Source organism: Acromyrmex echinatior, chromosome 6 (assembly GCF_024713525.1).
Source record: "Acromyrmex echinatior isolate Ae372 chromosome 6, ASM2471352v2, whole genome shotgun sequence".
Taxonomy (NCBI): Eukaryota; Metazoa; Arthropoda; class Insecta; order Hymenoptera; family Formicidae; genus Acromyrmex; species Acromyrmex echinatior.
Window position 1 is genome coordinate 16,166,505 of NC_141857.1, and position 26,009 is coordinate 16,192,513.

At 32.6% G+C, this 26,009-nt stretch overlaps 2 pseudogenes across 1 annotated transcript in view; one reads left to right on the forward strand and one right to left on the reverse strand.

Moving 5' to 3' along the window:
* The window catches only part of LOC105144016 (uncharacterized), a 94,248-nt pseudogene extending 72,555 nt beyond the window's left edge, over positions 1–21,693 (forward strand). The window contains exons 7-11 of the transcript XR_015545288.1: positions 8,894–9,147; positions 9,366–9,429; positions 21,272–21,381; positions 21,486–21,499; positions 21,532–21,693. The product of XR_015545288.1 is annotated as an uncharacterized LOC105144016 (transcript). The remainder of the gene's footprint in view (positions 1–8,893; positions 9,148–9,365; positions 9,430–21,271; positions 21,382–21,485; positions 21,500–21,531) is intronic.
* On the reverse strand, positions 11,503–16,103 carry LOC147909594 (uncharacterized; annotated as a pseudogene).
* Positions 21,694–26,009: the final 4,316 nt, after the last annotated feature.

Below are 26,009 nucleotides of genomic sequence, written 5' to 3' on the forward strand. Positions count from 1 at the left end.
TCGAAGCCATCCATTTACCTGCCGACATCGAATTAAATGAGCTTGCAACAAGAACAAGACGAGGAGCTACAGTCCATCCGCGAATCTCCTGAATTTCCGCTTACTATGAAGCGAATTCAGTGGGGGCCGACGCATACACTTTACTGCGAAATGACTGGCGAGGCAATCCGCCCCTATATACCGGCATCTTTATGAGATCGCGTCTTTCACTTGTTCCATGACGCGGCTCATCCGAGCCCTAAAGTCACTGATCGGGTAATCCGTTAACGGTATGTGTGGCCTAACATGCATCGCGATATCGCAAAGTAGTGTAAGAATTGTCTTGATTGTCAGCAGTCAAAAATAACCCGACATATTCAATTACATCCTGAAAAATTTGTCGCATTCGACGGGCGTTTCGAGCATGTTCACATGGATCTAATAGGTCCCTTGCCTGAGTCGGACAGATATTGTGTGATGATGATTGATAGATTTTCGCGTTGGCCAGTAGCAATATTTCTGAAAGACATTGAAGCCATTACAGTGGCACGTGCCACTAGTTTTACAACTGGGTAGCAAATTTTGGAGCATCCAAAACGATAACTACTCTGATCAAGGTAGCCAGTTCGAAGCGCAATTTTTACTGCACTTCTTCAGCTGATCGGCTATCAACGAATTCGTACCACGGCGTATCACCCCGCCTCGATCGATATGATCGAGCGATGGCATAGAAGCTTAAAAGCTGCTATTATGTGTCATGCTAATAAAGGTTGGTCACGAGTACTTTCGACCGTACTATTAGATCTGCGTATTCATGTCCGCCTTGACACCGGCGCATCGCCTGCGGAATTTGTTTACGAAACGACGCTGCGCGTCCCCGGAGAATTTGTACTGCCGGACGACTTCACTCCTAGTCCGCAAATTTTTATTGAGGAATTCCGCGAGCATATGCGCAAAGTTAAATCAATCTTGATAGAGCATAAGCACAAGAAACGCGCATTTAAAGTAGCATTTTTTCGTATTTAAAGATTTATATTCATGTTCCCATGTATTTCTACGGGCGGTACTAAGAAAGCGTTAGAGCGTCCCTATACCAGCCCTCACAAGGTTGTAAATCGTGTGTCGGATCGAGTATTCGACATTGAAGTTAATGATGCACAGCGCAGTGTATCAGTCGAGAATTTGAAGCCAGCATATGGCATGCGCGATGACTTGTGTAGTGCGATTCCAGAAGCAGGACAAGCAGCCAATTCATTCAGCAACGAGCGACCAACTTTGAGAACGTATGCGCGCTCGAAAAGAAGGGTTACCTTCGCCATATAATTTTAATAAATCTTCTCAACGACAAAATGTAATTAACTTTAGACAGACACTTATAAGATATTTTGTATGATACGTTGTATATGTTTATATGGTAGACCTAAGTGCCGACATTATAAATGATCTATCACTAAGTGATATTATGTTAATCTAGTAATAAGCATAAGGTTCAGATTCGCTGTCACTCGGGGGGGAGTATGTGGGGGATTCTTAATACCTCACTAGCGCAGCGAGTGTAGAAAGCTTAAAGATTTTGTAGGTAGCGAGTTGCCTAGCAGCGTCTAAAAAAATGAAAATTAATAACAACAGATCGATTAAGGCGTTCATCCTGTACATATTAATTTGTGCTCGTGTAAAAGATTATTAGTTACCAGTTACAAGAAAAGTCTCGATCATTATTTCTTATATCACATCACACGACAAGCGTGGGCTTGTCTAGAAAATCTGATTTATCAATTAAGTCACTTATTCCCATATTATCACTAGCAATCCATACTTTTGCTGCCAACATTTTCGACATTAATCGCAGAAATACTATAAGGCATGTCGGTATTCACGTGATCGTTATACACGCGTTTCAGATTGGAACCAGCCTGTTTGAACAGGATTAACAGATTTGCATTGTCGCATATAAAGTATCTTTGCGTACGTCTGATAGAAGCAGTCGACGTCTGCGTGTTGTCTCATTGCAAAGTACTTTCTTATCGCGTCCTGCTTGTTGCATGCCACGTCATTAAAGATAAAGATGGAATTCGGAAGCGCCTCGCTCGATGGAATGACGTCGACTGTTATTGGAGAACGTATAATAACCAATTTCTTCGATCGGTGCTAACAAATTAGTCAGGTATCGATATTTCGGCTGTTGAAGCAATTTCGAGTATATGTACACGTTCTCGAATTGTACGCCGTACGGACATTCCAAAAGGCTTATCAGCACATTCGTTTTGCTGCAATTTGACGATCCGCAGACGATAGCGCGTATAGAAGCCGGTCGCATGTCGCCATGCTTGCGCGTCTCTTTGCTTACCGTCGAGATTTGTCACTTTGATCGCCTGCGGCTGGTGAACGAACCGCATATTTTCTCTTTCCACAAAATATTGAAATCGATATCGCGAGCGGGTTATTTATGGAGCTGCGTAGAATGAAATCGATCAGTATCAAAATGTAATCAAACTGTTTATCATCGTGATCTGCACAATTTAATCTCAAAAGAACTGGAATATATACCAAAAATTATATTGCTGCGGAAGTTTGAAAATTGTATAGATCTGTTGTGAGACAGATTATCAGAACATACAGGAGTAGATTTGGAGATACAACGATACCATCGGTGCCTGAAGTATTACAATTTATCAAGTCATCAAACGCATATCGATAGTCTTGCGCCTTTGATAAAGAATTATAGCGAATGTCGTCGAGAGGCTTGTTAAATCGTGCAATAAACGCGCTTTCTTTCGAACATATTCCCAGATATCAGTTTTGCGGACCAGAAACGCGATTGGAGAAGCAATTGTCTAGAGGTGATCACGGAATTAATTTATTGGATGCTGCGTGTAGCGAGTCATAGCGTGTTCGCGCAGCAACGATCACACTAAACGATACGCGGCTGACAATATATTCACCGAAAAGGTACGGAAACGCATTACTGCGAGTGATTCGACTCTGAGAGAGAGAGAGAGGGGGGAGGGGAAGGGGGAGGGGAAGGGGGGAGTTTATCGATGCTCATTTGAAACATGTCGCTGATGTTTACACTGACCGACAAGAGTTCTCGCCGTGAGCTACTTTCCAGCGGTAGATTTGGGGGACAGCGATTATAAGCTTGATCTGACTTTGAAAGTACTATACTCTAACCAATATAAATTCAACAAACAACAAGTTTTACTATGAGGAAATTGTCATTCCCGAAGAATCGTACAAACTGCGCGATATATAGCGGTATCTGAAGCGTGAAATTTTACGTTCTCACGATGCAAAGGGCAAGGAGAATGTAGATTTCCCGCTGGTTAATCGCGCCAACAACAATACGATAAGAAGCGAGATTAAATGCACCTATCGGATAAATGTTGCATCTCATAACATTGGCTCGTTGCTGGGATTTTTGTCGAATCGCGTGCTGGAATCGCGACAGTGGCATGAGTCGGACGTGCCGATAAATATCATCAACATAGATATTATACGTAATGCAACGTAACCACGGGTGCGGACATTAACGACAGATGCATGCACACGATACACGAGTTTTCACCGAGCGTGCCGCCAAGATATAAGATATCGGAAAGGCATATCATTTATCTTCTGATCGTTGTACGGAGCATTACGGATCTGACGATTCGCGTGGTGAGAAGAGATCATCGTTAGGTTATTGCGTTGCTAAGTGAGATGCTTGTGTTGAACGAACAGTCGAAATAAACGAGAAATACACCTTTTATAGGAAAGATTACATCTGGAAAAAACTCACTGTGTCCAACGCATTTTTAAAGTCATTGGGTTTCATCGTCGAAATGGCTGATATCCTGAATATTATCGGTAAGCCAATCTTTGACAACCGCATCATCAAGAGTGAGACTCACGCGTACAATCAGTACGCCAACACTGCGTTTAGACATAGCAACGAGATACGGATACTTATACAGCAGCAGGATTTGTACATGTGTTGCCGTTCGACAACATGTTTTCTCTATGTTGAAGAAAGATTAATGGTGAAGAAGAAAAATGACCAAATGTCAACGACACTTGGAAATAATTGCGTGGCATTTATGTTTGATGAAATTTGATATGAATTCAATGGTGTGGAGATTGTCCGCAATAGAAACGTCGGAATTACCAGTACTATACAGAACTATGTGTTAATGACACACAACAAAGCTTTGATTGCGTTGAACGCAGAATGGAACTCTAGATCCGACACTGGAGGAAGAACACTTTAATTTTTGCGTGCCACTCAACATGCTGTTGGGCTTTTGCGAAGATTACAAATGCGTGGTCGTCAACTCTCGCCATGAATTATTTTTGATATGAGCGCACAACGATTACAATTGCTTGGTAGGAAATCCTGCGACGAAGCCTGAGATTGAATTATTCAAAGTGCAGTGGCAGATGCCTCACGTTTCGTTAAATGAGATCAATAAATTATCAATGCTGCGAGCATTGGAAAGCGATCATTATCTGAGCATGAGTTTTCGCTCGTGGGATCTGTACGAGTATTCTCTGTTACAGAATACGACCAAGCATTCATGGGCCGTCAAAACGATGACTCAACTTGAGAAGCCGCGATACGTTATCTCTGCAGATTGGGCGAAAGAATATCATGTCACAAGATGGTTCGACGATTGTTATTTGAATAACGTGAAAGTATATCTAAATTCAGAATTTTATTCGTACGATGATTTAAATCTGGATTTTGGCGAAAAAGATACGTTATCCTGTTTGATATGTACACGCGTTTTCATAAAGCATGGAATTAACTGCTTCGAAACGCTGCTCAACGTGCTCTCATTTATCGAGAAAGAGTCTTTTGCGGTCATTGATTGCTCGCGACAAAACGAATCACCATTGTGGATGTACGCATAGAATTTGACTGCAAGGAGAATGTACCACCCACCAATACTACCCCCTATTGCCTCATCATACACGATCGTGTAATCGAATGCTGTCTGTTGTCCAACGTAGTGCGCAAGATTATGTAAATTGCAAGGTCAGCAAGTAGTTTAGAACTTCAAAAGGGAAAGGAAAACTATGATGAAGCACAATCTTGAAGAATTGCTTGTCATGGTCATACCAACGTTTAAAGATCTGCAAGGATTCATCGTCGAAAAAAGACTTATCGTCAAAGAAGTGCTAAAACAAGGAATCGTTCTTTACGCATTTTTATGATTCCCGTGCCATGGAAATTTTTGACAAGATCCGACAGATCTTGCACTTCCTGGTTGAGTGCTTCTCACCATGAATTGCAATGGGGAGGACAGGATGGTCCCGTACGGCTTGGTAAAACGCCTGATCACGGCAGCTATTTAAAGATGATGCTATCGTGTACGTCAAGGGACGCAAGATACAAACGTGGTTGTGGCACTTGCTTCTGGACGATGAGCAAGAACGTATATACATCAAGATCTTGGATGTAGTTTACGAAGACGTGGAATCTTTAACTAATTTGGATGATTGTAATACTATACGATGTGGAAAACATACAAAGAATTGTGATTTACAAAATTATTTAAAATATTTAACTGGTGGTTGCAATGCCAGAAAGAATTATAAGATTTTTAAATAAAATGTATGTTATCGTATTAATACGTTTTTTTTCTGTTATCTTTACCAGTAGACTTCAGTAATTATATTAGATTTAGGTAGATTTAAGTAATTATATTAGACAGATGTTGAAAATAGACCGATAACGATCTAAGCTCTGTTTGAAAGCTGTTTATAGTTATTAAATATCAGTCTAATAGCTATTTATAGCTGTCAAATATTAGCCTGATAACTGTTTATAGCTGTTAAATATTAGTCTGATAGCTGTTTATAGCTGTTAAATATTAGTTTGATATATCTGTTATATATTAATCCGATAACTGTTCAATATAATCTGATAGCTGTTCAATATACGTTTAACTGCGCTTCAATGCGAAGCATGCGCTGCAAGCGACAAAAATGCTGAGGTGGAATCTTTCAAGCGTTATGTCTTCTCATATACTTTTTGGTTAAGGCATACACTTTTATTCGAGGCATTATACTTTTTGCCGCTGATATATTGATTATGACGATCTAATAACTGATCTAATTGTAACTGATAAAAATGCTGAAGTTTATTCTTGAGATCGTTCAATCGCGTGATATAATTTTCGGCTGATGTGTAAACTTTTGATCGAGATATTCTTTTTCTCGGAATGATATCATGTTCCACAAATATTTTTACTGTATAAAATCTCGCACAGCCCTCGCGGTCAATTAGTCTGCTTGTCAAGTCTGTCACTCGACCTATTCGTCAATCAGTCAATGCTAGTCTCAATCATTGCGAAAACAGATGGCCAACATTGGTACTTTGGTTGAATATGCTTCATATACAGGGTCCGGCAAAATGATCTCCCACATTTTGCACCGCCACTATCCCCGAACCACTGAAGAGAGGGGGAGCTTAGCGTAGTCGGTAGCTCGCGCTTTGCCATTTCAGTTGTCGTCATAAATTGGACGAGCATCGTGCCTTCGTTATCGAAACATTTATGAAAAGTAACGAATCTGTGATTACGACGCAAAGAACTTTTCGTACTCACTTCGTGCTTGGTAGACATGCTCCAGTTCCAGATCGCAAAACAATACTGTTGTGGGTTTCAAATTTTAGAGCTACAGGTTCAGCTTTAAAAAGAAAATCAACTGGTAGACCCAGAAGTGTTCGGACACCTGAAAATGTTGCAGCTGTAAGAGAAGCAGTTGAACGATCTCCTAGCCGTTCAGCTGTTAAACATGCCTCTGCTTTGCGTTTGTCAGATCGTTCTGTGAGAAGAATTTTACACACTGATCTGAAGTTCCACCCATACAAAATGATGATCGTGAAAGAACTTAATGAACGGGACTGGGAAAATCGCAGAGCATGCTCCAACGATATTCTTCAAAACGTCCCACAAAATGCTCTTTTAATAATGAGTGACGAAGCTCATTTCCATCTGTCTGGCTGAATAATGGTGTGAATAAGCAGAATTTTCGCTACTGGGCACCAGAGAATCCGCGGCAGCTCCATGAAAGGCCACTTCACAGCCCATTTGTTACCGTTTGGTGTGCTGTTGGATCTTTTGGCGTTTGGGGTCCCTATTTTTTTGAAGAGGGAGGCGTGACGGTTACCGTAACTGCCGATCGATATGTCGACATGCTACGCAATTTTTTGGAACCAAAACTTAGAGAACTTGAACATTCGGATGTGTGATTTCAGCAGGATGGAGCTACGGCTCATACGACAAGAAGGACAATGGACGTTTTAAGGGAAATGTTTCCAGGACGCGTAATCTCGTTACGTGGAGACGTTGGGTGGCCTGCGCGTTCACCCGATCTTGCCCCATGCGACTTTTTCCTTTGGGGCTACCTGAAAGCGAAGGTTTTTCAACATCACCCCCGAACCATTGACGAATTGAAAGCAGCAATACGCCAAGAAATTACAGGAATATCGCCTCAAATTATTGCTCGAGTGATGGAAACTTTTAGAAATCAGCTTCGAATGTGTATCGAAAAAAATGATCGCCACTTGGACTCCGTAATTTTCAAAACTCAATAAAAACAAATGGCGTAGCATAAATTTTCAGTTAATAAAAATAAAATCTAAATAACATTTACAATGGCGTTTTTATTAAAGATTAAAATGTGGGAGATCATTTTGCCGGACCCTGTATAAATGCAGATCCGTCAATTGCTGGAAAAAGCGGCTTATTTAAGCGAGATTGCGCTGAACTTTCAGGCAGTGGGCGGAACCGTCGAACGGTTTAAAAATCATCTTAGATATCAGCGATAATGAGCTGATGAGAAGAATGTGAGTTATATTATTAGGTGTACAAATAAGTTTCCGCCGTTTTTTATCAAAAATTAAGCATTTATTGTGAAAGAACGATACATAATGTTTTATTGATGTAAGTTAAAATGTAAGTGCAAGTTCTTTTTGCGTTTGGCACGAATCTTCATTCAATAATGCTTCCAATTCCGTGTCTTCGTACACTTTCGGCCTTTCGCTACGTTCTTTGTCTTCGACATCCAATTCACCGTTCTTAAATTTTTGAAACCATTCACGACAACTTCTCTCACTTAAGGCAGCTTCACCATATGCTTCTACAAGCAATCGATGAGTCTCAGCTGCAGATTTCTTCAAATTAAAGAAGTAAATCAAAAGTTCTCGCAAATGACGCTTTTCGGCTCAAAACTCGGCATTTCGCACAAAAAAAAATATATGATGCTGATACAAAATCGCTAGTATTTCAAGCTTATATTGTTGACAGATATCCAACCTTACGATATAATGTTTTACATCAGACAATTTTAACCATAGTTTGCTAGTGGCACCTTTTGTCAAACGGCGGAAACTTATTTGTACACCTAATATTAATTCAGTAATTAGTAGTGGTGCATTCGAGCAAGATGAGAATATTTTGTCAGTTATTTCTATCACGACTAAAAATCTCGGTATCGATATTTTCTCATGTTGATGGGTCGCGATTATAGATTATATATCATTTATTATATATCATTTCATTTTATACGTATATATATATATATATATATATATATATATATATATACTGAATGTATATACTGAATGTATATGTATATACTGAATGAATATATATATATATATATTATATATATATTCATTCAGTCATTTATTTTGATTTTGATTTACTCTCATCCGGATATTTATCCCGATTTTTTCGAAACATTGAAAAAACAAATTGATATACTAGTATATAATACTAATCTTATGCATATTATTTTAAACGATATGAAAAGTTCATGATGATATTTTGATATTCTCATCAATAATAGCGGAATCACTACAGCGCCAATTTCCATTAGCCCAATATCTCTTTTTATTTATTTGCATATTGTTATTCTTTTGTTCCAGATACGGTATCGCTGACGTCATAACTAGGGTGAATTACTTGTTTGATGTCCTGTTAGAGAGGACGCACCAATATGTATATATGTATATATAGGAAGATAGAAAAAATAAATACACATACACACACACACACACATATATATACATCGCGCAACTATATCATAGCGTTACTGCGATAGATTTAAGATCTTTATGATCTAATCAATTGCGAAAATGATCCGTACCAGGAATGATTTGGAAGCTGTAAAGGAAATACGGTAAGTATAAATAGTAAGTGTATGGCATAAATAAATGTTTAAAATAAAAATATCTCTGTGTCTGCAATTAATCGATCCTTCTATCATCGTGTATCATCGTATACATGTACATACGTTCTCTAAATTAATAATAATACGTTCTCTAAATTAATAATAAATTAATAATAGTTATAATTTGGTAGACTAAAAAATTTTTCATGAATAATCACATTAACTAGATGCTGAAGGGAAGATTACGTGAGAAGAAAATGGCGACGCCGTAAAAAATGATAAGTATGCATGGTAAGTATAGCGCGCGGTGAAGACCGCGTGCCCGACGGCAGCGATGGGAACTGGCGGCAGCGGATCGCGCCATTGGCCCCGCGTAATGTCATCACCGCCATGCGGATGTAATTTTCCGCACATTCCTGCTATGTAATTTCCCGCTACGTAATTTTCCACACCTGGGACATTTTCCTTCCCCTCTCGCACCGCCATCCACCGCGACATCACTCCCCGTAACGTCATCCCCGCACACTTTCGTGACATCATTCCCCTCACCCATGATGTCATTTTCCTCCCCCTCTTACTATGACGTCATCGCCTCCCCTCCCCGCGGACCCTTCCCTCCCAAGTCGTGGGTATGGGGTCTCCTCCCCTGTCCCTCATCCTCTCTTGGAGCTCCCGAATTAGAACCGGCCTACATACCCTAATTATATATATATTCTTTTTTACTAACATAAATCATAAAAATACATTTTTAATTACTTTAAACATAACAAAATTTGTAATATCGAGTATTTTAATACTGAGTATTTTAAAATGTGTACTATTGAATATTTTAAAATCGTTCTTACCTTTAATTTTTATTGAAAAAAAGGAAATGAAATTTGTAAAAGAAAATATATTAAAATTTCAATGATGATATAAAGCATAATGCTTAAGAGTTATTACATAAACTCTTCTGATTGTTAAACTAAGCTTTTACTTGATTCACAGTTCGCGTAAATTTGTAAACAGGAATTAGCATTTATTAGAGCTGCAATTTCTTTATTTATAGGCCACTTATAAGTATTTAAATACGTGCCAAATGTTTTTAGTACTATTTGTTTTTCCTTATTATTCCAATGTATACCTTTATATTTTGGTTGCATTTTGCTTTCTGTAATTAAAAAGATAAAATTTTGTAAATAAATATAAAGATTTATAATTGATTTAAATTATTATTTTACATGAGTGTATAATTTGAAGTGTATAATAGGAACATATATTTAAAATTCAAATAAGCTGCTATTAGGTATAATTTCGAGTCTGATTATGTAAAAATATTGAACTTACTAGTATTTGTCTTTGGATTTGTCGTTCTTTTTCTTATTATCTGTAAATAAACAGACAAAATTTGAATGAAACTTAAATAAAATGCAAATAGATAAAGATAGATAAACATATAAATAAAAAAATAATATTCTGTAGATAATATAACATTTTCAGACTGTTTCTGTCTTACTACATTTTCATCTTTTAAATTGTATAAATTTATTCATACAGTGCCGAGCTCAAACTAAAGTACACAAAAGCAATCCGTATCTCTTTGATAGTAAGTTTCCATAAGTAAACATTTAAAAGCGTGTGATCCCATGCGAAAATTTGTTCATAAATGTAATGCTGATGATCCTTGTTTGAAATCGGTAATTCGAAAGAAAAGCAAGAATTCTTTCAGTCGACCGACAGTAATTGTCATTGAACGCACGCATAAAGTGAGCTCGTGATTTCATCTCGAGCATGATCTTAATCCTCGTTAAAAATCAGCGATTTGGCGTTCTTTGTTCTTTTAAAACAATTCGGTACACGCAAACAGACACCGGTAACGGACACTCGAAAGTTCTAGAACAATTCAATTCGCGCACGCGAGCGCCGCGCTCCGACGAATACGTCACGCGCTGTCATCAATCTCACGTACGGATTTTCTGTCGCGCAGGACTGTTACGTTGAACGTCGTTAGAAAAGAATCCAAAGCGCCAATCAATTTTGTACACCTAATGCCACGTAATAATTACGATTGTGGCAAAATTTTATTGGATTTTTCCCAAGAAGAAAGCTCAGGCCGAAAGCAATAAATGGTTCGATCTCGCCGTCCTCCTTCTTAGAGTCCTTAGAGTTTTAGACTTCTTAGAGTTCTTAGAGTCATAGTCTCGCTTTGTAAAACCGCCGTGCTAACCGCTTAGTGAAGACCGCTATAAAACGAATCTTTTCGAGAAGTGCCGCGAAAATCGCCGAGATTTTCCATCACCGTGATTCCAAATTGTATTTGGAAAAGGTGACCGCATTTAATATTCTGTTAATCTAATATTTAATTAATTATATTTTTTGAATTTGTAACTGTGTATATTAAAGAAAATTCTTTTGTTAAATTACAAAGAAACGGAGTTCTCTTTACTGTCGTGTATCATATCAACCGTGTGCCGTTCTCTCACTCAAATCTTTCCGCGCGATGTATTCCCGCACAATCCTGAAAGACTGCGAGATACCCTACTTATTGTTAGAAAACAAATTACGTTTATATAAAATAATTTTCTTTTTTTTGTATAATATAATGTTTAAGAACTATAACGCAATAATAATAATTGCTGTTTTATACCTTATATGCTATTATCATCATTAATGAAATCATCATCGGTAATAATATTATTCAATTAATACTACTATTATTATTTATCATCATTACTATTATTTTCATCATCAAAAAGATTACCATTTTCATCATTACTATCATCACCATCGTCTTTAGAATCATCATTTGTACCTGTTGCAGCATCTAGATATTTACTGATAACGAGGATATCAGTTTCTTTTCGAAGTAATTTATAGTATTGCATATCTTTTTTGTTCCCATAAAATCCGCTAATTTGGATACTTCCTGTTGTGTTAATTTTAATTTATGACAATTAGTTGCTATTTGTTTTCTAACAATAAGAAGGGTACCTCGCAGTCTTTCAGGATTATCAGCATTACATTTATGAGCAAATTTTCGCATGAGATCACACGCTTTTAAATGTTTACTTATGGAAACTTACTATATCAAAGAGATACATAGAGGTATTGTTTGGATGTACTTCAGTTTGAGCTCGGCACTGTATGAATAAATTTATACAATTTAAAAGATCAAAATGTAGTAAGACAGAAATAGTCTGAGTTAGTTTTCCTCTAATTTGAAATCACACATATTTAAATGCGATTTCTTTTGCTGAATTTGAAAGAGATCAAGATCAGTTTGTTCGTTTAAATCTTCATAAGTATAAAAGTCCTCTGATAATATTCTTTGTGTTTCACCTGCACGTTTCCTGTTATATTAGGTGTTGGAATTAATTCGTAGCGTTTTACAAGTGATGGGAAGTACTTTCATTAATGTATTTTTTAATGCTCATGTGAAATAAATAACATTCTTTCATTAAAAAACGCTACGAATTAATTCCAACACCTAATATATTTACAGAGAAGTTAATGTACAGTCACCCAAAGGCAGCTACGTATCATAAGAAAATTCTTTTTGAAAAGATTATATTTCTCTCACATCTCTTATTATTAACATGATCATAAAACTTTTTTATGTCGCTTAAACTGGGAACTATTTCCACTTTTTACTAGGATCATGATTTTTAATACATTGTGATCACCATAATTCGTCAACTTCTTTTAATAATGTATTTAATTGAAATGCTGTATAACCAAACATTTGAATTTCTTCATCATATCGAGCTACTTTATAAACTGCTTTAATATAATTATCGTAATATTTCGGTTCAAACAATAATGAAGCAAAATCTATAATTTTGTTATTTATTTCTCGTAATGCTTTTAAAAATTGCCCAAGCATTCGTAATCGATTCCGTACCATGTCATGTTGATGTTACAGCTTATATTTCATACAATGTTATCGAATAATTAATTCGTTATATCTTATAAAACATGTTATAGCATCATCTCTTAATAAAACTACTTTTTTTAGAGAAGTTACTTCATGAATTCTTTCGAAAATCGTCCGAGAACTATTACTGTTTGATTTCTAAAATAGCTTACATTTATACATTTGCGAATATGATTTTATAAAGTATTTTAAAAAAATAACCATAGCATTTAACATATTCCATATTCAGAAGCTCCCTTGTTAAATCTAGTGTTTAGTCGTCTAGCAACATGGAATGTATCATCATTTAACATTTATATTAAATACAAATTCTCCTTTCCGGCGTATTGTTTTAATTATTTTTTTTCGTTCAAGGCATCCTTTTGATAATGTGACGAATTTCATAACATCTTCTTCAGTTGAATATACATTTTCTAAATGTCTTGCAATTTTTGATTGTGGTAATTTACAATACAGACAATAATGTTTCTTTATGCCACTAGAAGAGTTTTTAACCGCAGGATGTGCATCATCACATTTTGATTTACCGACTGCATTTGCCATTGATGATAAATTAAAATTAATCAATATATTTAACCAATTGAATGTATTCACTTCATTTTCGTTTATAAGTTCATCGCTTTCATAATCAGTATTAGTAGCTGAATCCTTCCGATGGTTTATAATCTCTATCAGGATCATTATCACTTTTTATATTTTTGATAGCTTCAATATTTTATTTTCTATTTAATTTATTTTCCGTTTGTTCTACTGTTATAATACTTCCAAATTTTATCAAAAATAAAATTTTACTACACATAATTAATAAATACATACATTGACTTATTAATTATATTGTATGTTAATATCATATGTAAAATAAATTAAATGTAAAGGGTTTTTCTTAGACGAATACTAAAAGAAAAAAGTTTATTAAATATAGGTGCCAGTGTAAAAAGCAGCTCTGGCATTTTTTTCATAAACCCAGCGACTTTAGACGCGCAGCGAATACGCAAAAGTTATTTATCTTTCTTTGAAGCCACATTCTTGAAAAAGTATCACATACAAAAATGTAAAAAACTATGATATAAGCAACAAATATTACAGATTTGCCTATATTTTCGTATGCGATACTTTTCAAGAATGATGCGCCTGTATCAGAGCTTTCAAAGTTTAGTCATTGCTATGTTTAGAATGTGTATTGGAGATTGAGAGGGTTCCGATAGCGCATATCGTTAATTGATCAATTTGAAATAAAGTTCTCATTAGAAAAATAGAAAAATTACTAAAAGCACCGGCCGATGTGAGTCAACAGGACTCTCTCTGCGGATTAGAGATGGCCCAGAAAAAGTGGCCTGCGACGGCAAAAAGGTTTTTATAGAATTCTCTTCTCATCGCAGATCGTTTCTTTTAGCTCATCCCCCCAATCTCTACAATATGCTTTAAGCATGTACAGCAGCGACTAAAATCTAAGAACTCTGACTTGCATTGCTTCAGTCACCTTCGTATAAATTCTTTATATAAACGCCACAACAAAAAGTATTTTATTTTGTGTGTTACACATTGAAAGACGCACTATACATACAAATTAACTTTTGTGATAGTACCTTCTAATTCAGAAAAATTTTCTATCACATATGTGTTATTAAGAGATATCGATTCTGTTTAAGGTATATTATTCACATCAATACATTTTAAGAAACTATCATCTATTTCTTTATTGTTGTCACTATCTTTGATCTCTTTTAAAACTGATACTTCAGCTAATGTAGATGAATTTGACTGATCACTTTGATATCTATAAATGATATATATATAAATAAATGTAAAATAATTCTTATATATATATTATATATAAAGGTATACGTATATATATATATATATATATATATATATATATATATATATATGTATACCTTTTATATATGTAATATATATGCACATGTATTTAAATAATCATAGTATTATGTAAATAATCATGTATATTGATACAAATTAATCATGAAAAGAAAAATTAAAATAAAGTAAAAATGTAAAATATCTATAAGTGCTCAACAAATTGAAAAACATGTTTTGCATGAAAGCCTTTTTCATCTTTAGTATAAAAAAATATATAATATTCTCAGCAATGTAATAATTTATAAATTATGATACAAGCATATTATACATTTATAAAACATTTTAAAAATAAAGGAATCCATAAATAAAATAAAATTAGATTTGTTGTTTTTACTTTTTGTTTCATATGTTAACGTAATAATAAATTAAAATAATGTAAAATATACAAGATTACAAAATAAACAATATTTTTTTTTAAATTAGGACAAAAAAATTTTCTAGAAAAGATTTAAAGAAATTCTTTTTATATAAACAAAAAATTTTATATATGTCAAATAACTTTATAAATTTAATAAATTCTGATTTAGAGATAAAATATTAAAAAATTTTAACTAGATAATATATAGTTATTCGTCCACGTAACGTTATTATCGTGAAATTAAGATAATGTATGTATATAGATATTTTAATTTTATGATATATTTTATGAATATTCATAAGATTTGTATTATGCTGTATCCTATACTTCATATATGTTAGGGATTGAGAAGGTTCCGATAGCGCATATCGTTAATTGATCAATTTGAAATAAAGTTCTCATTAGTAAAATAGAAAAATAGAAAAATTACTAAAGGCACCGGCCGATGAAGATAGATGTGCGTCAACAGGACCCTCTCTGCGGATTAGAGATGGCCCAGGAGAAGTGGCCTGTGACGACAAGAAAGTTTTTATATGTACTTGTTTACAAAAGCATCACTATTATTAATAAATTATCAGTTATGATTTAGAGCACATTCATATAATTCTTTGATATTCCAAATAGGAAAATAGTTTATTATAGTATCTATAATAACAATATCTTCAATATAATAAATTGTTTTAATTTCGTTAAATTTCGAAATTATAGTTTAATATTGGAGTGTTCCCTTTGACTACATTGCGATTGATCATAGTCACTTACAATGATGCCTAATTTTCCATTGTTCCAAGTGGTATGAATAGCCAATCGTAACATTGTCAAACAAGCCTTACTTCTTTACTACATAATATTAAGGAAATTTCTAAAATATATTACCTGCAAATTTCTGCACTTTACATAATTTCAATTTTATTTTTGTTTTCATTACATATACATTTTCTCAAAATTTTCATCTGACAAGTTTGTATAAAACGCATGATTAAACGCAGCAAACAATTATTTAAAAAAATTCACAAATAAACGTTGAAATAAAATTCAATATACTTGAAAATTTAAAAAATAACCAATTGTCGATAAAATTGTCAAAATGCAAGTCAAACATTTATTTTTATATATACTTAATTTTTTCTATACGATGAAATTATTAATATTCTTTTTGCTTTTTGATAATTATTTAAAATATATTTTTCTATCATTACATCTGCCATTTTACTATCTTTAATTCCAATCATTATTAAATTAATAAACAACATAATACAAATATTATTGTGCATTTATAATTAAATTTAGTTGTATAATTTTGATATATTTATCTATCAATTCATTCTGTTTATTAACATATAATTTCAATTGTTCTTTCTGAATTTCATGTATAATATCATTTCTCTCTTTTGTTTGTAAATCGATATCTAGATAGACATTATTTTTATCACCTGTATTTATTCTATCTTATAATTTTTATTTTGTAAAATTTTTTCGTTAGCTGTATAGATAGATTATATACATAAATTAGCCAATTAAAAGTTTTCAAAAAATACTTTAAATATAATAATTAACAGGAATTTATAAGGAATTTTGATATTTGAATTGTTTGAAATAATTTCATGGATAATATGACTTTCTAGAAAAGAATGTATAATAAATAATGATAATAAATATATAATATTAATAAATTTCTAAAAAAAACAGTTTCTTGAACTTAATAGAATTACGAATTCTCTGAGAGAAATTCCGTTTAAATTCTCTGAAATAATTATATTTAAATGGAATGCATATCATGTCTAGCTATTATAACATTATTTTTCTTTTTTTGTTTATTTATGCATATATAATGATTTTGATTTCTTTTTATTAAAAAATAATATATTTTTGACATTTTTGCTAGAAATTATATTTTCATCCAATTAATTTAGTTAAATACATTGTATACATTAAAATTTGTCTTTTTAGCCTAAAATGTGACAATTTTTAATGTATACAGAGCACATTATGTTTACTTAATCTTAACTAATAAAATGTCAACACACATACATATTCTTTCAAATAGTACAAAAAATTAAATTACGACTTACAAAAATTAATATATTTTAAGTCTCTACAAGTTTCCAATATATTGAAACTTTAACGGTTACAATCAGGATGTAGTCCATTTGATGCTAAAAATTCAGGAAACTCATGTATTATTCTCATATCATGGAATCTCTTATATATAGGATCTGGTCATGCATACAAAATAGCGTATATGCCCTGCAAACGAGAATGGATTGAAATGGATTAAATGAATTCAGATTTTCAGAAATACGGATTCATGAATGTTAAAATGAATCCTTTTCAATTTTAAATGCATTTTTATTTATTTATATGAATTGTATAAAGCAAATGTCTATGCCTTTTCAATCCTGATTACATTTTTATTCATTTATAGAAATTGCATATCTCTATGTTTTTCAATCTATTATGAAAATAATATAAGCATCTTCTGTGCATCGTGAATACTACTCAATTCAGAATTGTGAATAGGAAGTACAGTTTTTTTTAATTCAGTTAAATTCAAAAATAATATCAGCAATTTCTGTGTAACATGAATATTGTTTAATTCAATATTCTGAATATGAAATGCAGTTTTTCAATTTAATTAAATAAACAAATTTTTTATTTAAAAATGGACCATAAATGCTACTTATTATTCAAAATTATAAGTAAGAAATTTTTCGTCTTAATCCAATTAAGTTCAAAAAAATTGTAACGTAAAAATAATTGAGCTGTGTTCTTTTTAATGTCTTTGATTAGAAGTAAAATGAATGATCGATGTGAAAACTTGCAAACCAAGTATCATAGCCCGAATATTAGGCTAATCATGGCGCGCGACATCGGCCAAGAAAGATTAAATTATCCGACACTTACTCAATATTGTTATGTATATTGTTTAGTAGTATAGTTATGTAAATTGTTTATTATATCTGTTAAATGATGATATTTTTATTATATCTATATAATTTCGTTACTAGTTTAGCTGGTTGTAATTAAAATAGAGAATGAATAACACGTTTACCATTTGAAGAAGTGATATAACATAGAAGATTCATACTCTAAAGATCCTAGATCCCAGCTAACGAGAATGGATTGAAATGAATTGAAATGGATTCAGATTTTCAGAAATATTGATTCACAAATTTTAAAATGAATGCTTATCAATCCTGAATGCATTTTTATTCATTTAGGAATTGCATGGAGCATATCTCTATGCCTTTCAATCTAAAAATAATATTAGGTTTTTCTGTGCACAACGCACACATTGTGAATACTGTTCAATTCAAAATTTTGAGTAGGAAATGCAGTTTTCTAATCCAATTGAATCCAATTGAATCCAATTAAATCCAAAAAAAAGTATTCGCTATATATATATATTTAAAATATGCATTCAGATAGAAAAAAATTTCAGTCCATTTTAATCCATTCTCGTTTGCTAGGATTCGAATCCCTAAGGTGCGTTTTTTAATACCTATTTAAAATAGTTAATTTCAGGTATAATTATTATAAATGTCTTTGGAATAAAATTTGTGACCCTTAAATATGAATGTTTTTTTTCCTATAATATTAAACTGATTTCAGCTCGGATCCAATCCATTTCAATTCATTTTCATGGATTTAAAGTGCGCATTAAAAAAATTTTAACCTATTTTTATCCATTCTCGTTTGCTAAGTGGCTATAGAATATATGGGTGCTGTCCCATGGCACGGAAAACGGAATCGAAATATGGAATCGGAAAAGTGAAGTGGTAGGGGCAACTAATCAGCATTGTTCCGTTTCGATTTTAAGTAGCTCCCTATGGAGTGTATTTTTCAGAAACGGAAATTATTCGTACTATTGACAACTACCGATCACTAGCGATTAAGTATAAAGAGAATTAAGTATAAAGAGAATTAAGTATTAAGAAAATTAAGTATAAAGAGAAAAGGTGGAAAATTATCTGTAACCCAGCAAACGAGAATTAAAATGAATTCAAATTTTTTTAATGTGTACTTTAAATCCATGAAAATGGATTGAATGGATTGAAATGGATTGGATCCGAATTAACACTAATTCAATATTCGAAAAAAAAAAAAACATTCATATTTAAGGGTTACAAATTTTATTCCTAAGACATTTATAATAATTATACCTAAAATTAACTACTTCAAATTGATATTAAAAAACGCACCTTAGTGGAATTCGAACCTGGGACCTCTGGATTATGAGTCTTCTACGTTACCACTTGCCTCTCCTGGCTACCACCACTTCTTCAAATAGTAAATGTGTTATTCATTCTCTATTTCAATTACAACCAGCTAAACAGTGCATAAAATTATATAGATATAATAAAAATATCATAATACGAGTAATTTAACAGATATAATAAAATATACATAATTTATATTAAGACAACATTGGATAAGTATCGGATAATTTAATCTCGTTTGGCCGATGTCGCGCGCCGTGATTAGTCTAATATTCGGGCTGTGTTCGACTTGGTTTGTGAGCGTCACATCGATCATTCATTTTACTTCCAATCAAAGAGAAGCAAAAGAACATAGCTCAATTATTTTTACATTACAACTTTTTTTAACTTAGTTGGATTAAAACAAAAAATTTCCTACTTATAATTTTGTAGCGTTTAATTTGAGTAGCGTTTATGGTGCATTTTTAAATAAAAATTTTTTTTTTATTCAATTAGATTGAAAAACAGCATTTCATATTCAGAATATTAAATTGAGTAGTATTCACGTTGCACAGAAATTGCTGATATTATTTTTGAATTTAACTGAATTTTAAAAACTGTACTTTTTATTCATAATTCTGAATTGAGAAATATTCGATGTACAGAAAATGCTAATATTATTTTTAAATTGAAAGGCATAGAGATATGCTCTATGCAATTTCTATAAATGAATAAAAATACATTCAGAATTGAAAAGGCATAAACATTTGCTTTATGCAATTCCTATAAATGAATAAAAATGCATTCAGAATTGAAAAGGATTCATTTTAACACTCATGAATCCGTATTTCTGAAAATCTGAATCCATTTCAATCCATTCTCATTTGCTGGGAAGTATTATAATTACAACATGTGTGTTAAGTTATCTTATATCATTAACGATTAAAGATAAAGAGAATTGAAAAGGCGAAAAATGTTATTTGTAAGTATTGTAATTACAACATGTGTGCTAAGTTATTTTATATTAGATTCTAATGATGGCCTTGCATACATTTCTAACTTAACGTCATATGTATGTACGTACAATATGCCAGATACCCAGAGAAAACAAGAAAGTCAATATTATGTCAATTTGACGTCATTGTGATTGATTATTGATCGAATCTATATCATTTTTTCGTTAATATAAGTCCAGTCCAAAAAGTCAAAATTATGTATTCGGCAATGACCACACGAATCTATTTCTGTCTATTTCAATTCTCAAAGAATTGAAATAGATAAAAATAGATTCGTATAGTTATTGCCAAATTCAAAATTCTAATTTTTCAGAGATGTCACTACAAGATCAAATTTATATTATATTATTTCGACTTTCTGTTCTCATTGGGTAACTAAGCTAGTTGGATATTCTTATAACAGTTTTAATTTACATGAAATTCAATTATTTTTATTTATGTATTTCATATCATTTATTTATTATTAGAAAGTAAAATGTGGCTATTGTGGATGGGTATTGAAAAAGGATATTATTTTTTAACATTCTTGTTTGATACTTTTAATGAAACACGATGTTTTAATCATAGATGAGACTGGAAAGGTCGTCATGACAAGTATAAAAACTTTTATGTAGTATTTTTACGCAATATAAACAGTATGAAATTTTGTTACAATCAATAATGTGTTTCCATCCTTATTGTTTGGATAAAAGTTTACAAGAAAATTTGATGGCGACATCAATTTGTGAAAGCTCATAAGATCAAACAGTGGATGAAAATTATGTTCCAGAAGCACAAGTATTAGATGAGGAGCTGATAAATTTAGTTCAACAACGACCGGCTTTGTATGAGCATCGAATACCAACTCAAAAAAGAATTAAACTAAAGAAAAAAGATCTATGACAGGTCAGCCTTTGTCTAAGTTAGCAATTGTCTAGGAGATAAACTGATTTAATTTACATTTACCTTACAAGCATATTTTTTCAAAATTATTAATATTTTAGGAGCATATTTATCTGCTTATGTAGAAAAAAGGTGGCAATATTGAAGAAAATATTGCTATATAAAAGCTGGAAGAAATTTTAAGAAAATACAAAGTACTGAAAAAAGAAATAGTGCCGCCGATACGTCCATAAACGAAAGGAATAAACCATCCTTCTGCTTTTACGATGCAATGAGTTTTTAAATGATACATTACAATATAAAGAGTAAGTTATAATATATTGAATGTGTTAAATAACATTTCAAAATAATAATTAAATTTATTTTATATTTTTTTCTGTTTCAGAACATGCACTTTAAGGATACCAAATAGAAAAGAAACAGATCAAGTAGCGAATAACTATTTCTTCACTTTCCCCTTCAAATTCATTTATTAATGATAATTACTCACAATCAGATTTAGAAAATAGGCCACCTTTAATGCCATCACCTGTCTCTGAATTTTCTGTATCGTCTTCATCTTCATGAAGTTTGTATTTAAAATACATATATATTAATATGAGAATATAAGTATTTAGTAATCTAATATACTATTTGTGGTTTCAGAAAGACGATGTTTAAATAATATGGATAAAATAGATAATTTTTTTTAAATACATTAAACACGAATATTCAACTATTGATGGGTTTATATTACGATTAGCAGAAGGAATGCATCGATTACCCTAAAAAAGGTCTAAGTTAAAGTTGGAATTTTTTTAAATGAAATTACATAAAACGAAAGAAAAACTAGGACTGTTGAATAATTGAGGATATCTGTTATGCATATATTTTATTAAATTTTTATAAAAAAATATGATGTAAATTTAAAATATAGATTTAAAATATAAATTTAAAATATTAAATATATATTTAAAATAAATGAAATTTATAGAAATAAATAAATTTTTAAATTTTTAATGTCATTCTCTAATGCCTTCTCCCTAATTGCCTAATTGCTGTTCTATGGTTCCACTAGTACAAAAAAATTCTGTGAATTCATCTCGAATGTCCATTGCACTTTGAATTACATTATTTCTTTCTGTGTTATCAGAACAATGTAATACTTGGAAAGCACTTCTACATACATTTACATGTTCTGAAAAACATAACATATATTGTCTTTTTTCAGCGGAAACTACGAAATCTTTTTGCATCAAAAAATTATGCAAACAAATTGTTCCTTCCACTAATGCAATTGCATTATCAACATTTGTTGACAGGAGTCGTCGAAAAATTCTTCAACGTACTATGAGAATACCAAAAGCACATTCCACAATTCTACGAGCTCGGCTAAGTCGATATAATTGATTACTTTCTGTTGTAAATTTAAATCGTTGACACGTGGATAAGATCGCATCATAAACGGTATTAAAAAAAAAGCTTCATCACCCACTAAAACAAATGGTAATTGTGAACCATTCTTTATAATCGATCTTGGCTGAGGCAAGTTCATTGTATTACTGATAAGAGGACGTCCAATTTTGATTTCTACAAAAATGCCTCCGTCACTTCGTCTGCCTTTAGCTCCAATATCTATTGCTGTAAAACAGTAATTCGCATCTGCAATTGCTAGGAGTACAATACTTGTTCAAAGTTACCGCTCAAAATTTTTCTCTGCTCGAAGGGAGTTGGTAACAGGGCGGTATCTGGGCCGAACTGACCGGCGTTACGAGCACTTTTCTTCTTTGTTTTCTGTCTGCATGCGTACATTAGTTCTCCTTTGTGTTTTTTTTTGTTGTGCTTTGTTAGCTTGTTTTTATACATTGTGCTGTAGCGAACGCAAAACGTTTCAATCTGAAAAGCTTTGTTTCCTTTCATGAGAGATTATACAGCGTCGAATGATACAATCATTATGTGACAATAAGGTAACCTCATGCGTATCCGAGATCTGTGCCTCACGAGCACATGTTCGACATACTCAAGGTCTTCGTGGCACTTCGGATAGCACATAGCAATAGTAATCCTCCCTTCAAGCAAATCATCGAGGAGACTGATCGCTCATTACATACATATCAAGTATAGTAATCCTCCTTTCAAGTAAATCATTGAGGATACGACTCACTCTTTGTACACATAACAATAGTAATCCTCCCTCCAAGTACATCATCGAGGATGCTATTCGCTAATTACATGCTATTATATATTAGTCTAAACGTCACAAAAAGTCTTAAATTTAAATCTTCCATTCGATAAGGCGGTGACTGTTATCTATATCAATAGAATGTGAATTAATTAACACATTCCTGTTTTGGCAACCTGTATCCTCCATTCATATTGTTATTATAAGTTTGTACATTTTATTTCACAGATTAAATGAAGATTAAACAGTATCCTTATAATTATAATAAGTTGAACTACTGTGGGGTAGAGCCTAAAACATAACAAAATTACTTTAATTTTTTTTATTATTAATAAAATTATTATTATTATTAATAAAAAATTATTCAATGAAAAGATAAGAAAAAATTAATTAAACCATATTAGGAAAAAAACATACATTATTGTCATATGTCTTCCATTTATTATTCCAATAGTTAGAAAAGCTCCATTGTATTTCAAATTCGTTGGCTTTTTCCCTCCAAAAATTTTCAGTGATTTCAGAAAAAACTTTGTCTTTTAATGCATCCCAAATAACCTCACAAGTTTAATAATATAAGTTTAGTAATATAATTTTCGAAATTGTATTAAGTCCTACTCAAAAAGCAAACGAAATTAATGACATTGTCTTCTATATAGATAGCGTAAACATATTTCCAGACGTAGAAGTAGATATTGGAGATACCACCACATGGTGCTTTTCAATTTTCGGCTCGATGAAATAATAATTTATAAAATATTAATAAGTCCATACGAATAGCTATTCAATATATTTTTCCATATCAATATATTGTATTTTTCTTATTAAATAAACCTTGCCCCCTTTCTTCGGAAAATATTGGATATACTCAAAATTGTCGTTGGTTCTTCTGATTTTCTTTTTATCATTCTGTAAATAAAAAGCAGTAAATGAAAGCAGCTGTCTTCTTCGAAACAGTCATTGCTGAGATAACTGTGAAATTCTTTGCCATTTTATTACATTTTTCTTAAGAAAGAGAGTTTTAAGAAGTTACAAATCAATCAGAGGGCTGAATTATCGGCTTAAGACATTACTTCAGGTCTTAAAATAAAAATCGACTATAAATACCAACCATGGAGGGGTAGTCGGCACGCTTCTACTTGTGGATGTAGTACAGATACGAACCACATCCACTTTTACTAAAAATGAGTATTCTGTTGATGATAATGTCCATTTCATATAATATTCTAGAATTATTTCTTTAAAATCCGTGGAATGTTACACATAATTATTCGATATATCCCCCATTAACTTGAATGACGGCCTCTATTCTCGGTCTGAAGCGTTCACACGCACGCTGTAATGTAGCTGTTCATGCCGACGAATGCTGCCTCAATAGCGGTCCTTAATGACATTGGGATGCCAAGACTTGTTTGTGACCTTTTCAACTACGCTCTATACGTAGTAGTCCAAGGGATTTATATCTGGGCTGTTGAGAGGCTAGAATAGGAGCCGAGGCGAGCAACTCGGCTTGGCCTCAGAGAGCATCTGTCATATCTTTAATGTGTACGATTTATATCGAAGGTCCTCCTTTATAATTCGACGTATTATTGACTCGCTTACATTAACAATCGATGCTAATTTTCGCAACGATTGCCCTGGGTCATCCGAAATCAGCGCTTGAGCTCTTTCAACGACTGCGGGGGTCCTCGCGGTGCATTCTTTCAAGTGACTCTTCCTCGCTGGCATACTGGAACTTTCGTTGGACTGTTCTAAAGTCGTATATTTTGCATAATGTCATAAACGGTTGATCTTGGGTATTCAAAGAACTGAATTATTTCCGTTGCTAAGCGTTCAGTACGAAGTCTTTTGATGATCGCGGCTCTTCGATTATACTCCGCACTTAGTTTCAACATCGCGGCCATTTTGAGAATATGACTGTTTATTAGAATCATCAGGCTTTCTCGGACGCCAACAACAATCTCTGGCGGAGACTCAATATAGTGGAAAATTTAAATTGAAATCTGGAATTTATCTGGATTTTAGTGACGCACCCTATACATATTAAATACCCCAAAGTAATCAATATACTATATATATATATAATAATAACCCAAAGTATAATCAATATACATATAAAGTACATTGGTAAATGTTGAGTTTAGTCCCTCCATTCTTTCAATTTTCATGAAACTAGGCTTATTCGGCGAATTTTTACATAAAACTAGTGAATCTGATAGTCGTTCTGAATCACAAAGCGAGGTATTAGTCGTTAACCTTTGTTAAGTTAAGAAATTTGTCATTTCCTGCGATATGAATGGATGTTAGCTACGTTCATATTTGTATATTTAATGTGGACCCCTACGCAAGGAATATTTTACCAAAACAAATACCATATTACAAAATAAATACAAATTTTAACTATTGGGTACTTATTAATGTAAATGTAATATAAATGTTTTATTTCATGTAACATCACTATATGTCA